The sequence below is a fragment of the Impatiens glandulifera genome, chromosome 1 (genome assembly GCF_907164915.1).
Source record: "Impatiens glandulifera chromosome 1, dImpGla2.1, whole genome shotgun sequence".
NCBI classification, from domain to species: domain Eukaryota; kingdom Viridiplantae; phylum Streptophyta; class Magnoliopsida; order Ericales; family Balsaminaceae; genus Impatiens; species Impatiens glandulifera.
The window spans coordinates 66,697,110-66,709,659 of NC_061862.1; positions in this window are offsets into that span (position 1 = coordinate 66,697,110).

Below are 12,550 nucleotides of genomic sequence, written 5' to 3' on the forward strand. Positions count from 1 at the left end.
AAATTACTAGAAATTGGAAAGAGATTCCTTACCGTGATTTTGGATATCCTTATAAGCAAGAATACAAAATTTCAAAGTAAGAAATTTATGTTTGAATAACAAATAGACAAATTGACATTTTTTCATAGAAAATCGAAATCGAGAGTTCTAAGAAGTCTGGGTGATGCGGTGCGAGTCGAAGAGGCGTTTATGCGAAAGTTGCAGCATCCGAAAATATCTCGCAAGTGTCAGATTTCGACGATTGCCTAGTGTTTTTCGGGCGGAAACGTTTAGGGGCTCAAAATCGCATTTTTTATTAGTTTCGGGTGTTTTTTGCAATTTATTAAAAGTTGTTTATTTCTTTTGCAAGCTAGGGTTTGAGTATTTAAAGAATCTTAAGACACTTTGTTAGGGGAAGATTATTAATCAGAAAACGAGGTTTCCTCAATATCTATCGACTTTCGGTATTCGTAAGAATCAACGAATCTTGATAAAGGTTCATCCTAGCCACGCACGCTGCATCAGTTGGTATCAGTTTCCAGTCGACCCTGAGGTATGCCGCCCCGAAGACAGCCGCGCAACCCTACCCCTGGTGCTGATGATGGTGACCTTGCTGAGTTGCGACGTGAAAACGCTGAGTTTCGCCGTGATAACGACGATTTGAGGCGGCAGGTTGAATGGTTGACGCAACGGATGGATGCATCTATGCACATGCACCACCCTGAAGATGATGTTACGATGACAGATGAAAACCCTCTCGGTGGTCTTCGGAATCGATCCCCTGAACGCCCCAATCATCGCTGGGAGCAGGCTTTCAGGGTGGACATCCCTAAGTTCGATGGTAGTCTATCACCGGAAGAGTTTATTGATTGGCTTTCTCAGGTTGAAGAGATTCTGGATTTCAAGGAAGTTCCTGCAGATCGTCGTGTACCCCTTGTTACGATCCGCTTACATGGTCGTGCACAAGCATGGTGGCAGCAGTTGAAACAGACACGTGTTCGTCATGGTAAGGCAAAGCTCACGAATTGGGACAAATTCAGGAAGCATATTAGGGCTGCGTTTCTACCATATAATTACGAACGTAACCTGTACCAGCGGTTCCAGAATCTTCGTCAGGGTTCTCGTTCCGTGGATGACTATTCCACTGAGTTTTACACCTTTGTGGCTCGTGTTGACCTGTCTGAGTCCCCTCTCCAGTTAGTTTCTCGCTATATTGGTGGCCTTCGCCTCCAGTTGCAGGATATTTTGAATATGTTTGATCCCTTGACTGTTTCTGAGGCACATCAGCGTGCTTCACAGGCTGAGAAACAGCTAGCCAGGCGCGGTTCGGGTAGCTTTGGAAAACAGGTTGTCCCCACTAGTGGCATTGGTTCTTCTTCCCAGTCGGCCCATCCCACCCCAGCCCCTCCTCGCGGCACTACAGCCCCCCCGCAGGGACGTCCCGGTGGCTTGCGTTGTTTCAATTGTGGTGAAGTTGGCCATCGCCAAGCAGAGTGTCGCAACCCAAAGTCCACCAATCGTGGTCTTTTTACTGAGGTGGATGATCCTGACTCTGCTCTTCCTTCAGATTCAGCCCCAGTGTATGATGTTTATGATGATGAGGCAGCGGAGGAGTATGTTTCTGGTGATGTTGGCCCCCTTTTGGTGATTCGTCGATCATGTTTAACCCCTCGTGCTCCTGACAACGAGTGGTTACGCAATAATCTGTTCCATTCCACTTGTACCATCGGTGGCAAAGTTTGCACCTTCATCATTGATGCTGGGAGTTGTGAGAATGTGATTTCTGAGGTTGCAGTTTCGAAGCTGGGTCTGTCCACTGAACCTCATCCCAAGCCTTATCGCTTGTCCTGGCTGAGTCAAGGTACGGATGTTACAGTTTCGAAGCGCGTACTTGTTAATTTTTCCATTGGTTCCCATTATCGTGATGCTGTATATTGTGATGTGGTTCCTATGGATGCTTGTCACCTTTTACTTGGTCGCCCTTGGCAGTTTGATCATTCTGTTATACATGATGGGCGTGCTAATACCTACACGTTCTTATTTCATGGTACCAAGATTGTGTTGATGCCAAATCAGCCCAAGAAGGGTGCTGCCCCCACTCATCATGTGTCCCCCCCTGCCACCTTGTTGTCTCGGGGTCCTTTTCAAACCGCCATGGTCGAATCAGGCATGGTGTTTGCTCTATTTTGTTCGCTGATTACCTGTGGTGCTAGTTCTGAGGTGCCTATTCCAGTGCAGCCGCTGTTACAGGAGTTTGCAGATGTTTTTCCTGAGAATCTGCCTTGTGCCTTGCCTCCTTTGCGTGATATCCAGCATCACATTGACTTGGTTCCAGGTGCTGCCCTACCCAACCGTCCTCATTACCGCATGAGTCCCAAAGAACATGAAGAGTTGCGTAGACAGGTGGAGGACTTGCTGGCTAAGGGACACATTCGAGAGAGCCTTAGTCCCTGTGCTGTCCCGGCCCTTCTTACCCCAAAAAAAGGATGGGTCTTGGCGTATGTGCATTGATAGTCGTGCTATCAACAAGATTACAGTGCGTTATCGGTTTCCTATTCCCCGGTTGGATGACTTGTTGGATCAGTTGGGTGGTGCTTCTGTGTTTAGCAAACTGGATCTCAAGAGTGGATACCATCAGATTCGTATTCGCATGGGTGATGAGTGGAAGACTGCCTTTAAGACTCGTGAGGGCTTATATGAGTGGCTGGTTATGCCGTTTGGTCTGTCGAATGCTCCTAGCACCTTTATGCGTGTGATGAACTAGGCTCTTCGCCCTTTCATTGGGAAGTTTGTAGTCGTTTACTTCGACGACATCTTGATTTACAGTGACAGCGAGGTAGCACACCTCTCCCATCTTCGTGAGGTGTTATCTGTTCTCCGGCGTGACAAGTTCTATGCTGCTTCCTCGAAGTGCACATTTCTTACTGATTCTACCCAGTTCCTCGGTTATGTGGTGTCTCGGGAGGGCCTGAAAGTGGACCCGAGTAAGGTACTGGCTGTCAATCAGTGGCCCCGCCCCTCTTCGATCACTGAAGTTCGCAGTTTTCATGGCTTGGCTTCCTTCTATCGGCGTTTTATTCCTCACTTCAGTAGTGTTACGGCTCCTATCACTGATTGTATGAAGGGGGTTAAGTTCTTCTGGACGGATGATGCCGAGGCTGCCTTTGTTGAGATCAAGCACCGACTCACTTCAGCCCCTATTTTGGTTCTTCCTGATTTTTCCCAGCCATTTGAACTACATTGTGATGCTTCGAAATTGGGTATTGGGGCTGTACTTAGCCAATCTGGGCGTCCTGTTGCTTATTTTAGTGAGAAACTGTCTAGCGCTAAACTTCGTTTCAGTACCTATGATATTGAGTTCTATGCTATTGTCCAGGCAGTCAAACACTGGCGTCATTATTTATTTCAGCGGGAGTTTGTCTTATATACGGATCATGATTCCCTCAAGCATCTTGGTGGTCAGGACAAGATTTCTCATCGTCATGCTTCGTGGGTCTCTTATTTACAGCAGTTTACTTTTGTGATTAAACACAAGGCTGGTGTGTCTAATCGCGTGGCTGATGCTTTGAGTCGTCGTCATGGGCTGTTGGCGGAGATGCGTGTCCATGTACCCGGCTTTGATTCGTTTGTGGACCTCTATCGTGATGATCCTTTCTTTTCTCAGGTCCTCATTCGCATCCAACAGGGGGATTCGAGGGACTTTGTCTTGGAGGATGGGTTCCTTTTCCGCGGTGTGCAGCTGTGCATTCCAGATTGCAGCCTGCGTTTGAGGATGATTCAGGAACTCCACAAAGAAGGCCATGTTGGGCGTGATCGTACCTTCCAGCTTCTTGCAGCTTCTTATTTCTGGCCTTCGATGCGTAAAGAGGTGGGGCGTTTTGTTGCTCGTTGTCGTGTTTGTCAGTTGGCTAAGGGCGCTTCGACTAATGCCGGGTTATACTTGCCTCTGCCTATTCCCACTCAACCATGGTCTGATGTTAGTATGGATTTTGTCCTTGGGCTGCCACGTACCCAGCGTGGTTCTGATTCGATTTTTGTGGTGGTTGACCGATTCTCGAAGATGGTTCATTTCATTCCCTGCAAGAAAACCTCTGATGCTGTGGCTGTTGCACAGCTTTATTTCAGGGATGTGTATCGCCTTCATGGACTTCCTGCCTCCATAGTTTCTGATCGGGACACTCGCTTTGTGAGTCACTTTTGGAGGAGTCTTTGGCGTTTGGTTAATACTCAGCTGAATTTTAGCAGTGCCTATCACCCGCAAACTGATGGCCAAACTGAAGTTGTTAATAGGTCTTTGGGGAACCTTCTGCGCAGTTTAATTGGGGATCATCCTAAGGCTTGGGATCTGAAGCTGCCTCAGGCCGAGTTTGCTCACAATCATGCTGTTAATCGCTCCACTGGTTTCAGTCCTTTCCATGTGATTTACGGGCTGTCTCCGCGTGCTCCTCTTGATTTGTTAGCGCTGCCCAGCAAGGTGCGTCCTCATTCCACTGCTGCGGATTTTGTTGGTCAGTTGGCTCAGGTTCATCAGACCACTCATGACCGCTTGGTTGCTGCTACTGCCAAGTACAAGGAGAAGGCTGATTCGAGAAGGCGTGCTGTTGATTTTGAAGTTGGTGACTTTGTGTGGGCTATTCTGACTAAGGATCGTTTTCCAGCTCATGAATATAGCAAGCTTGCTGCTAAGAAGATTGGTCCTGTTGAGATTGTGGAGAAGATCAACCCCAATGCTTATCGTTTACGCCTTCCCAGCCATGTGCGTACCTCTGATGTGTTCAATGTGAAGCATCTTGTTCCTTTTGTGGGTGAGTCTTCTTCTGATGAGGATGATGCGGTTCCAGATTCGAGGACGAATCTTTTCTACCCTGGGGGGAATGATGCGGTGCGAGTCGAAGAGGCGTTTATGCGAAAGTTGCAGCATCCGAAAATATCTCGCAAGTGTCAGATTTCGACGATTGCCTAGTGTTTTTCGGGCGGAAACGTTTAGGGGCTCAAAATCGCATTTTTTATTAGTTTCGGGTGTTTTTTGCAATTTATTAAAAGTTGTTTATTTCTTTTGCAAGCTAGGGTTTGAGTATTTAAAGAATCTTAAGACACTTTGTTAGGGGAAGATTATTAATCAGAAAACGAGGTTTCCTCAATATCTATCGACTTTCGGTATTCGTAAGAATCAACGAATCTTGATAAAGGTTCATCCTAGCCACGCACGCTGCATCACTGGGCATGTTTTTTTTTCTTCTAGAGTAGTTTGTTTTTAAGCTACCTCAAAAATTTTGGATGAAAATTTCAACCTTAGCGTTCAAATTGTCGAAAATAGCTAGCTTTAGATGTCACCAATGGCTTCTGATTTGATTAGTGACTTTGTGGTTATTCTTTGGTTGAAATTGCTGGCTGAATTGAATTCCCCACATCCGTGTGGTAACAACAATTTTTAGAGCTAAAATTATAGCAATATTAAGGGAGAAAAACACATCATACGGAATCAAAGAAGTCTCTCACGTCTTGGACTTGGTCTTCATGAAGAACTCGTTGAAGGCGTCTGAAGAACACGAAGAACAAGCTTATAAGCGGAAGGAGATTGCCTTGGGTTAGGCCTCTCGGTTGTTCCATCAGTCGGGCCTTCGGTCGCTCGGTTAGAAACTATGCGACACTAGTTTTCTCGGTCGAATATCAAGTGTCGCATAGTTTCTAACCGAGCGACCGACACTAGTTTTCTCGGTCTAGGCCTAGTCGTTAGTCATTGACATAGCCCGGTCTCTATTGGTGGTCTTGCTGGAGTCATCGTCGGCCAACGATTTTTTCAGCCACTTATAATTTTATCCTCACAATGTCGGCTACTTTCAATAAAAACGTATTAAAATAAAATGTACTATAATTAAAAAAATAAAAATCTTATATTTTAACTTTAATATTTAATTATTATTTACAATTTAATTGTCATGTACATCAATTTTATGTATTTATGAATGCAAATTTAAAAACTCTTTGAATTTCAATTTTATAGTTATTTTACAATCATGTAACGCAAGTGTTCTAACTAGTTAATTTAATTTGTTAATCATAGATATAAATAAACGATATCCCTTCATTATTATTTGATTGTGGTTCCTAATCCCAATCCAAGCTATATCCCTTCATTATAATTTTCATTGTGGTTCCTTTTAAAGTTTTATTACTTTATCTAAAATAAGATACAATTAAGTTAGAGTCCTATTCAATGTAACCATTTAAATGGTAATCACAATTCATAACACCCATTTGTAGGTTGTGATTTTTTTAATTATTTATGTGCCTATATCCGATTCTGTGCATTTTCCAATTTTAAATTTGAGTGCAGAGCAAAATGAGAAAATGATTCAATATATTAAAGTAGTTGTTTCAATGATCATTTTCTATCATGTTCTCTATTATTTTTAATATTTTTAATTGTATGGTTGATTCTTGTGCTTATATTTTATTTAAGTTTATAAATTATAATTATTTTCAAATTTTTATTAGGTTTCAAAGTAGTAACTTAGTCTTTTTTTTTTTTTTTTTTTTTTTTTTTTTTTTTTTTTATGTACTCCTATAAATAAAGACATTATTACTTAGGGTTACTTAAACCATTATTCCATGAAAAATCAATAGAGTGGACGACTCTCCGAGAATGTAGGCATTTGTTGGTCAAACCTCGTTATATCTTGTGTTCTTTATTATTATTACTCATTTATCTTTATATTTTTTTATTGTGTGTTTAAATTAGATCTTTTCTTAAACCATTACATCTTAATAGTATATATATATATATATATATATATATATATATATATATATATATATATATATATGTTTAATTTTCAAAGTATCCGGATTGTTGGGTCGAGAGCTGTGGTTAATTTGGATATATATGTGAAAGTAAATGGATATTTGGGGTAGGAGTGTAGGTTGACCCGCCCATAAACTTAAAACGGTTAAAATTAAAAATATTATATGTATATTTCGAACTTACAACATAACAAAAACAAATACAACATTTTAACCAACTAGGCTAATAATATTTTATATTTTAAATTCAATACCAAATTTGATGAACGCGAGAGATTTTAACAATATAAGTTCTACTTTTTAACTAACTAATCTATCTATATATTTATAATGATGCTAAATTTTCAAAGTGTCTGGATTGTCGAGTCGAGAGCTGTGGTTAATTTGGATATATATATATATATATATATATATATATATATATATATATATATATATATATATATATATATATATATATATATATATATATATATATATATATATATGTGAGAATAATGGATTCTTGGGTCGGATTGTGGGTTGACCCGCCTGTAAATTTAAAACGGTTAAAAATAAAATTATCACATTTTTACCGTAATTTATTTTCATGGTATTTTAAATTATTACACGCACGAGCTATAGGCTAGTTATATATAATATATACTAACATTTTTTATATTTTATTATATATAATATATTGACATTTTTAATCTCTTTCAATATTATATATACTTTTATTATATATAATATATCAATATTTTCTATCTCTTTCAATATTATATATAATATTATAATTATTATATGTCTAATATTGTGGTTTCTATTTTCCACATAGTGTTTTTCTATATTCATCTCACACCTATATTTGATGTCCTTAAATTTATTTTGTTCTTTCTTAGTGTTTTAATTAATTGATTAATATATATAATAGTGTTTTTCTATATTCATATATGAATAAACATAAATTTCTTATAATACATAAAGAAAAGCATGTAAAAGGCTTACCGATGAGTTAACCGACAAAATAATTTTTTCCTTCTTTGTCGTTTGATTTCCTTACAATCAAATTTATCTAAAAGCAAAAACAATAGTTATAATAGAAGTGAAAATATATTTTAATTTACCATGTAGGCTTCTTGTGAATAAATGAGAGAAATTGTGTAAATAAGAGATAATATGAAAAAATGAATCAACATATTATGAATGATGTGTGAAAGAAAATGGTGAAGATTGAAGAAGAAGAGATGAAGAGTCTTAGGATATGATGATAAATTAGAAATTATGGTTTTACTTTAAGGTAATATAATATAATATAATAATAAGAATGGTGAGTCTTTCATATAAGGTTTGAAGAGATAAATAGAAAAAAAAAATATTTTAAATTTGAAGTTTTAATATTTAATAAATAAAAAATATAATATATATTATTAGGATCAAAAACTCGGTAAACCTTCCATCAAATATTATATGAGAATTAAAGAATGAGTTCGACTAGAATATTCAATGAGTTGGGTTGAGTTCAGTTTAAACTCAATAAAAGTCACATTAAACTCAAATTTTGAATGAACAATTTGGCTAATTTGCATTCCTATGATTGAGTGATATATTCCATTTAAAATAATAAAAAAAAAAAATCACTCCCTCAATTAAAGTCGGCTGAATTGAGGAAGGAGAAAATTAAATTTATTACACATAATTAGTCAATCGATTTAATTTATTTAAAATATATATCTGTTTGATTTTATTTAGATTATAAAATTATAATAATTAAGATATACTCAAAATTTTAATTTAATAATGTAATGAAATCATATTTAACTTTTATTCTTTCTTTTGTTTTTTTCAATGTTACTTTTAACTCTAAATATAAGTTCATTATTTAGTAATTATTTTTTATTATGTTTTAAAAATAATATAATTTTAATATTCTACACATAACTATTTCTATTTTAAATATTTTTTTAATATTAATTTTTTTTAAATATCATAATAAATATTTTTTTTAATAAAAAGACTATTTATCCTTATCATAATTAAATCAAATAGGTGAAACAAATATTTAATAAATAAAAAAACTAAAATTATATATATATATATATATATATATATATATAACATATATAACAGCTAATGGTATAAATTCAGTAAATATTTACAAAATAAATTAATTTTTTTTTAAACAAACAGATCTTCTTTATAATGTATCCCAGTCCGAAAATTTCGGTCAATTAGCTTGGTACTCATGTTTTCGGGGACGAGGTCGGACGGTCTGATTCCGGTAACCTTAAACCCAGAAACATGTCATGCTACTTATTATTTAAGGAAGAAAATACAAATTAGCTGATAAATAATAATATTTGATTTCATTTTTGTTGTGGTTTATATAGGAAATAATTAATTTTGAAGAAAATTAGAAGAATTTTAGGTATTTAATTATTTATAATTATTTTATTTCTTAATTATATCATTATTTTTATTATACTTTCACATAATTATTAATGAAATAAAATATGAACCTTTGAAAATAAAGTACATATTAACTCATAAATATACAATATTTTAAATATGACATTTTAAGAAACAAAATAAATTAATAATTATTTCTTATTAAATAATAAATCTCATCTAGATATTTTAAATATGACATTTTAAGAAACAAAATAAATTAATAATAATTTCTTATTAAATAATAAATCTCATCTAGATATTTTAAATATGACATTTTAAGAAACAAAATAAATTAATATTAAACTAATAAAAACAATTTAGATTTAATATTTAGTTAGATATTATTTACTTATAGAAAATAATTAATTAGTCTTTATATTTCTGTTAATATAAATACTCAGGATTATATCTCAATATCAAACAAAAAAAAATTATATTCTTATTTTTCACTTAAATCTTAAGATGGCTAAAGTTGCTCTAATTATTTTCTTTGTCATTTTAAATCTCTATGGTAAGTGTTTATTATTTTTCATAATGAAAAATTATTTCAATAAAATTAATGTTAATTTCTTTTTATTTTTATATATTAACAGGTACTTTAATGGTAGAGTCTCTGACTCCTGCGATGTGTCAATATTGTACGGTTGATACTCAATGCTATGACTTTGGTTACAAATATTGTCGACAAAATGAATTGTGTTCAAACAAAAAAGTCTGTGTCTTTAGTGTTACAAATCCTCTCATACCAAGAAAAATTCTTCTAAATTAGAATAATTAAAGTTAGTAAGTTTCTGAAGAGGACTTCGAGTTCAAGATATATGTTCAAGTTATATTAAAACTTATATCGAGTATTAAATAAATTTATATGGATAAATATTTATAATTTTATGTTTTATTATATTTTATTTTGCATATTTTTTATTATATTGTTAAATATATTTATCTTTATATAAACTTCAAAATTTATAACAAAAAATAAATAAATATACTGCATATATATAAATTTATATAATTAGATTGTACTTTTGACATGTATTTTTTATTAAACAATTTATATTATCTCTAGATTAGTTCAGTTTTATTTTTAGTTTAACCTTTAAACTTTAACATATTTCGAAATCTAAATCGCTTGATATATATATATATATATATATATATATATATATATATATATATATATAAAAAGTAGTGGACCTAAAGGGAGTCGGGCCTCTCCCAACCAGGTTAAAACTTTTAAGATATTATATATATATGTTTATCAAATAAGGTTTTGCCTGAGTGTTTTAGTAGAGTGTCAGGTTATCAAACCTTGCCTCTACTATAATTATAACCTCACACTTCTTTTTATAAAATTTTTATTTTATACCAACACTATTTTCTAATATTTATAATAAATTAACCCTTCCTTTTATAAAAATTAATAAAAAAAATTAATTCATAATTATAGTATTCTAATTTCAAATATAATTTTATTAAAGTAATTATTATTAATATTTTATTTTATACAAAAAAAATATTTTCTAAAATACAATATTTATAATAATACATAAATTTTAGTTAATATATAAATAACATTTATTTATATAAGTTAAAATATAAAGAATTATATATAAAATAATGAAAATCATATAATATTATTATTTATTTTAAAACTACATTTATATTATAATTTATTTATATATATATATATATATTATTAATTTTAATATAATTAATAATACAAATTACTTATAAATTTAAGGGTAAAATAACCATTTATATAAATATAAAGGTAAAATATTATTTTATATTTCTTAATTTTAAATTAATTTTAAATTATTTCAACAAATAAATGTATTTGTTAGATTTTATTTAGGGGTTGTAACACATATTTATTTTTAATCATTTATTTTATGTAGGATATAGAATAATGAAGATGTTCTATAAACGAATTTGTACTTCTACATCACATGACCAACATTAGTCTTCTCAATCAATTAATGAGCCTACTAATGAGTCTAATGTTACTTATCAAATATACATGGTTAGAATATAGCATATCAAAAGATGCATTATTTTGTTTTTGGTGTTATCTTTTCAAACCTTTAAATAGAGAAAACATAGATGATACATTTATAGGAGATGAGTACAAAAATTGGAAAAGAGCATTAGAAAGATTCAATCGTCATATGAGAACTTCAAATAGTTGTCATAATGAAGCTAGAATTCATTTTGAATCATTTTAAGATCAAAGACATAACGTGAGAAACGTTTTACGTACACATGGTCGTGATATAGAAATAAATTATCACACATGTTTAACGACAATATTTGATGTAACACGCTTTCTATTGAGGCAAGAATTACCTTTTCGAGGACATGATGAGTCAAGTAGTTCATCAAATAAAGGAAATTTTCTTGAATTGATTGATTGGTATAGTCAACGTAATGAAGATATTTGTCTTCTTTTGTACCGACTCATGGACAAGAATAATTTAGTAATTGTGCTTATTAGTATTTTTATGTAATTATCGAGTAAAATTTTAATTAAAAAATACATTTATTTGATAGCCAAAAAATGCTACTTTATTATGTATTTGGCCCCCCCAGAAAATATTTCTAGGTCCGCCACTATATATATATATATATATATATATATATATATAAATTTCATACTAAACAAAATTAAATCTTAATATTTAAAAAATCATGTAATATAATTTATATAATATTTTAATACAATATTTATGTAAAAAAAAATACTTATCACATAAAACTCATAATTCTATTTTATTTGATTATATTTTGGTGACCTAAAATATAAAATATGCATGGAATAAATATAATTATTTTTTAGAGTGATAATAGATTTTATTTTTTTAGAGTGATATAATTAAATTTAATGAAATTAAGTTTAAAACAAAATTTAAATTTTATTAGATTAAATATAAAAAATGCAATATTAATAAGTTTAATGTAAATTTAAATTTAATGAAAATAAATTTAGTGCAAAAATATGTAAATATGTTTATGAATTAATGATAATATGAGTTTAATTAGAATTTTAAAATATTTATAAATATTATAAGAATACTTAAAATAAAATGTATATGAAAGTTTAAATTATATTTGATTATTAAAAAACAATTACAAAAAATTAATACTAATTAAAATTATATTATACTTATAGAAAATATAAAAATTTTATAAGTTTAATGCAAATTTAAATTTAATTAAATATATTCAATATAAAATATAAATTTTAATTATGAATTAATAATAAATTTAAATTTAGTAAAAAATATAAATTATTTATTAACATTATAATATTATTATTTTTAATATATATATATATATA